Source organism: Adiantum capillus-veneris, chromosome 3 (assembly GCF_014529385.1).
Source record: "Adiantum capillus-veneris isolate H3 chromosome 3, ASM1452938v2, whole genome shotgun sequence".
In the NCBI taxonomy this organism is placed as follows: Eukaryota; Viridiplantae; Streptophyta; class Polypodiopsida; order Polypodiales; family Pteridaceae; genus Adiantum; species Adiantum capillus-veneris.
The window spans coordinates 126,887,248-126,893,247 of record NC_140933.1 but is presented as its reverse complement, the minus strand read 5'-3'; positions in this window follow the sequence as shown (position 1 = coordinate 126,893,247).

Here is a 6,000-nt window from a genome sequence, read left to right as displayed (position 1 = left end):
TTGTGTTCTTTCTTTGTGTGTGTGAGTGCAAGAGAGAAAGAGTGAGTCTTCTTTGATTGCACTTCTTTCCAAACCCTAGTCTTCATGGCATCTATGGTTTAACTCCTTCATATAGTTTTTGTTGAGTTCTCTCACAAACTCTCACAGCCATAAGCCCGGTGCTTTCCTTGCAAGACCGCAAATTTCTCGACAGCGTCCAATTGTAAATCTCTGAAACCACATCCTGGATCTGGAGAGACTCCAACTAGATAGGGAAGAAGCAATCAATCACTATGCAACACAGGCAGAACGACACCGGCTCACTTTCAATCAAGGACTGAAAGAAAAGGGACTGGAAAAAGGTATGTGAGGTACGACAACACCAGGAAGGATAAGAAATTTCAACCTAGATGGGAGGGACCATTCATCATCAAGAAGCGCTATGACAACGGCAGTTATAAGCTAATGGAAGCAGATGGGAGAATTCACAAGACTAGGGTCAATGGATGGAGACTGAAAAGGTATTTTCTTAGGTTTGATCCAGAATTCATGCTAGACATTCTAGAAGAGGGAGAACTCTCTAACTGCACAACTAAAGATACAGAGGAAGGGCTAGAATCATGAATGCCTCTAGCCATATGGGAGGGCTAATGATAGCCGGCTTTCGAAACCGTGCTTGTGAGAACCACACCCTAAGGAATAAAAGGTTTGTTATCAAAAGAAAAAAAAAAAAACAAAAAGCCCTTTACCAGTCACCATACCCCCCCCCCCCCCCCCCCCCCCCCCCCCCCCCCCCCAAGGTTAACCACTTGTGGGGCGCCGCCAGTTTGGCCACCCCTCCATTATCAACACAAGACGATCTCTCTCTCCCTCACTGCCCGGCCCCGCGCATATTCTCTCTCTCCTACTCTGTCGCTGCATCATCCGGCCCGGTAGGTGCTTTTGGTATCTCTGTGACACTCCAACCTCGGCGGGCCGCCATAGATAGTATCCTCTCTCTCTCTCTCTCTTCCAAATATTCCTCCCCTCTCTCTCTATGATTGTCCACACACCAGCCTCGGCGGGCCGTACCCACCCCCCCCTCTCGTCCACACTCCCTTCGACCTTACACCCCCCCCCCCCCCCCTCCCCGTTTTCTTCCTCCCCCCCCCGCCCCCGTCTACACCTAGCTCTCTCTCTCTCTCTCTCTCTCTCTCTCTCTCTCTCTCTCTCTCTCTCTCTCTCTCTCTCTCTCTCTCTCTCTCTATTGGAAGTGGCCACGGCGGGCCTTAAGGAAAGCACCACCTCTCCCTACCTCTATCTCTCACCCTCTCTTCCCTCTCTCCTCTAAAACCCCCCACCATATCCTCTCTCTACCCTATCCCCTCACAACCCCTATCTCCCCCCTCTCTCCCTCTCTTCCCTTGGTGGGAACCACCCTAAGCCACTTACACCCCCTCTCTCTCTCGTTGAGTAAGCAAACACCCCCCCCCCCCCCCCCCTTGCCTTGTCGCGCCCGCTGTCGACTACCCCCGCCCCCGGGCCTCGCGCTCATCCCCTCCCTGCCGCACGCATTTTCTGCCATACACCACACCTCCCAACCCTATCCCCTCTCCCCTCCCTCACCATCTCCCCCATCCTAATGCTCTCTCTCTCTCGTGCTCTGTCTCGCTCGCTTACTCGGCTCCACACTGCCGCACGCTCGCGCTCTCTGTACACAGCCGCTGCGCGCTAATACCCTCACACACACACACACACACACACACACACACACACACACACACACACACACACACACACACACACACACACACACACACTACGTGCACGCGCACACATCCCCCCCCCCCCTCCCCCTTTCACCATCCTCACCACCCTCCCGTCTCTGCGTCGACTGCACTGCCAAAAAAAACCAAACAAAATAGAAAAAAAAATAAAAATATATACATTACACACCGCACCCCCCCAATTCCCACGCACGATCGCACACACATATACAAATACCCTCACGCACCCATATATACACTTGACATGTGTATATGCACGCACTTAAAAAAAATACAAAAAAAGGAGGATCCTACGCCATCGACATCGACAAAAAGAAGGAAGAACCCAAAGCACGCACTGCCACCAACAAAAAGAGGAAATGTGCCGAAGGACTGCCGTGACCGACCCCCAAAAGAAGTACGCACTACACCGACGGACCGGCAACACACCATTCGTCGCCAGCATCACGCAAACACGACGTAATTTTTTAGTAAGTTGTAGGTTATGTTCATCATTTCTTCAGTTTTCACCCAAGCCTTGTAAAATTCCCACTTTGTAAATTCCCTCTCTCTAGGTGATGGTCACAAAGGCCCACCTAGAGATTCTCATTTTTTATAACCTCCCAAAACAAAGCAAGGGTCAACCACACCGGGCCCACCACTTGCTTTGTCTCCCCGATTAGCTTACCCTAATCACACCGAGATTACCATAATCTAAGCAAGCCAACACCTATAAATTGGCACTGAGAGGTCACTATTGGGGGGGGGGGGGGGGGGGGGGGGGGGGGGCAATTCATGAGAGGTCAGCACTTGGTAGAGTGTAGTGGGAAGAGTTGACACTATTGGCATCACGGGGAGGGGGCTTGTGTGATGGTTTGCCTTGGGAATTGCACCATGCAGGGAGGCATTGTAGCACGACCTAATCACAACCCACACAAAATTATCAAATCCGTCGATCGGCAACCCGGCTAGGACATGGAAGCACGAGCATCGGATGAATAGGAATAAAGGATTCAAAAGATCACCTCTCCATTGCAAGTAGAGATTAACCATGGCAAGACTAACTCTAAACCTACTCTAATCACTAATCAAACAACTCCTACACACATCAAGCTCACCGAAGTCCGACTTACCATAGACTAGAAACCCCAAGCACACTAATGATAAGCACACACTAATTACCACATGTCAATTACAACACTTCATCAATAGGTACACACACGAGGTGAATGGTGCTAGAGCTTCATAAAACCTATCTACACACAAGCAAAGAATAGGATACACACAAATTACAAGATTAAGACCCAACTTAATCAGCCTAATTTGTGATGCTAAATATCGCAAATCAATTGCTTGTAGAGAGATAAGAGTGGTTACTAGCAAGAAGTACATACATCTCTCAAATCTAGAATAATGAAAGTGTAATACTACTTCATGACAAGATGAAATGTAGAGAAGAAGTGGACTAATGAGAAAATAAGGATTAGATTAATCAAGAAGAGCTTACTCTTAATTACAATGGCTAGCACTAGCCTCTCAAGCATAGACATTAAGCTCAAGGCTAGGCCAAAGAGTGAACACTCTAGAGAGAGGGAGCTCTCAAAAGTGGATCCTCAAGAGTGGATACTCAAGAATGAAGCCTTCTTGCATAAAGGCTTCCTTTTAAGGTCTTTCACCACAATCCCTTCTACTATGGGTTTAAGCTTGATCCCTCAAGCTACCATCTACAACTTTGGAACTCCAAGTGAGACCAAGACTTATACAAAGTGAGTGGGAAATATTGTGACATCCATAGATATCTCCCGTGTTAAGTATGGAGCCTGATTTACCCTTGTAATTTTCTGTGGTAAAAGCGCACATTTGTAAAACCCCCATTATGAGGAGAAGCCATCGTGCGTGAAGGAAAATCACTCACCGGAAACCAAAATTTTCACGGATTTTTTTCGCTGGAATATTTTTTTTCGTCGGAATATTATGGCCGGACGGCGGTCGGAAAGTGGTCGGAAAACAACCGGTCGGTTGGCCGGTGGTCGGAAGTCAATGGCCGGTGGCCGGTGGCCGAATTCAAAAGCAGACTTGTCTTCTCAAGGGCGGCCACACATGGACAGATTGGAGGGTCCGATTTGGACTTATTCGCACAAGGGCGGCTACACATGGCTGTCTCTCATAAGAGAGGGTAGCCCTTTTGGCCTATAAAAGGAGGCCATTTCTACACACATTTCATAGTGTGAAGTTGATGCAACAAGGTGAGTGTGAGGTGGTGAGAGTGAAGCAAGGCGGGAGCTCCATTAAGGGTATAATCCCTTTGTAAACTACTTCTTGTTTTGAAGTACTAAAGCCATTGAGTGGCTGCTTTCCCGTGGATGTAGCCCACATTGGGTGAACCACGTATATCGTGTGTACTCTCTCTCTCTCTCTCTCTACTCTATAATCTCATGTATATAAATCTGTCTCTCTCCATTAAGTAATCTACTCAATTATCTATTTAGCTACGTCTTATTTCCTAACATCCCGCTTGATGCATATTCTGTGTAGCTTGTGGTAGCCACTGCTAACAATTGTGCAGAGCTCCCTCCATCTTGTTGTTGCGGGTTGGTTGTATGTTGCGGACATGGTCTCAACTTCCTCCTTCTTCTCCTTGGCACACAGCCTATGTATATCCATTGAGTCTGACGTGCTGGTTGACTTTCCCATTGAAAATCTATTACCGTTATACCTGGCACTCGAGCTCCAATGGAGAGGTGAAGTTTGTCTAGTTGTGCTTGGAGCTCTTCTTCTTCTGTCGTCCATAGTTAGAAAACCCTGCTAACCATTCATCCATCCACAAAAGGTTAGGGTTTTTAGTTTTAAAAACTAAAGGGTTTCATGAAAGGATCCTCCGTGGGGGTACCAAGAAAATGATTTTTGGAAATGACAAGCCAGATGGGGTGGCCTCTACACCACACATAGCTTGAACTTCCCCAAGAATCATCTCAAGGTAGGAGTTATCCTATAAGTATAAGGGGCACCACCTATGTGTGGCCTCTACACCACACATAGCTTGAACTTCCCCAAGCATCATCTCAAGGTAGGAGTTATCCTATAAGTATAAGGGGCACCACCTAGCATAGGTGCGGCTAGGACGCAGATATAGATGACCTAATTTGCCAGGAATGAGATGCCTTCTAGGTAATCAACATAGAATGATGATATAGAAAACATCTTGATATATATAAATTCGCCTAGTCAACAATCATGAGCGTGTGTGTGAGAGAGGTATGTGACAAGGTTTGAATGGAGCATGACTGACTGATGATGGTGCATGTGATGAAGCACAAGTATAGTGATATACAAGGGGAGGATCATTCCAATGATATGGGGAGAACAAGCTAAAGAGAGGAGAGAATGGGCTCAAAGATCATGACAAAATTGCACACTTTAATGATGATGATGATACTTGCAAAATGGTGGTCTTGGCTGTTACCAAACTTGCCCCTAGCACTAGGGATGCATGATTGAATGCGAGTGCCATATGGTGCATGGCGAACTTTGGTTAGTGGTGTTAGCATATTAGCAAGAGGTTAGTTGAGGGAAACATCAAGATGATGTAGCCGCCAGTGATGTTGATCACTAGCATTGAGAGTGGCCAGGGGTAGCATGACGTCGATGCACTCAATCCTAGCATGGTCATGTTGCCTTGTGGGGTGATAATGAGTGCTTATGTGCATGGGGTGGTCATGATTATGAACCCAACCATGGTGGTGGGTAGAGATTGGTGGTGGTGGTGATGTTGCCAATGCTAGCATGCCCATGCTGGCAATAAGCACGACACCATGAGTAAGCTTGTAAGGTGCATTATGTGCTGAGTGGTGCATGGAGTGCAGTGTGCATGGAGCCTGGGTGGTGCCCCTAGTGTGTATTTTTTTGTGCTTAGTGGAGGCCTCTTTATATAGGCCTAAGAGGTGATTGTTACCTACTAGTCCTTGCAAATATCCACTGGTCACTGTAGAGAGTCTAGATGCCTCTCTAGAGAGAGAGAGAGAGAGAGAGAGAGAGAGAGAGAGAGAGAGAGAGAGAGAGAGAGAGAGAGAGAAGGGAGGTAAGAGTGGGGTGGGGAGTTTTTTTAAACAATCCACTAGCTGTTGGCTAGGTTATTAGGGAAGAGTGGAGATCAAAGCATTTACAATGGGTGTTGTTGCTCGTTCGGGGTGGCCGGTGTGAGGTTAATGCTACCAGAACTGGTGTGTTGTTGGTGTCAAGATGCTACATTTCACTTTCGGGGCCAGTCGGGGCATGC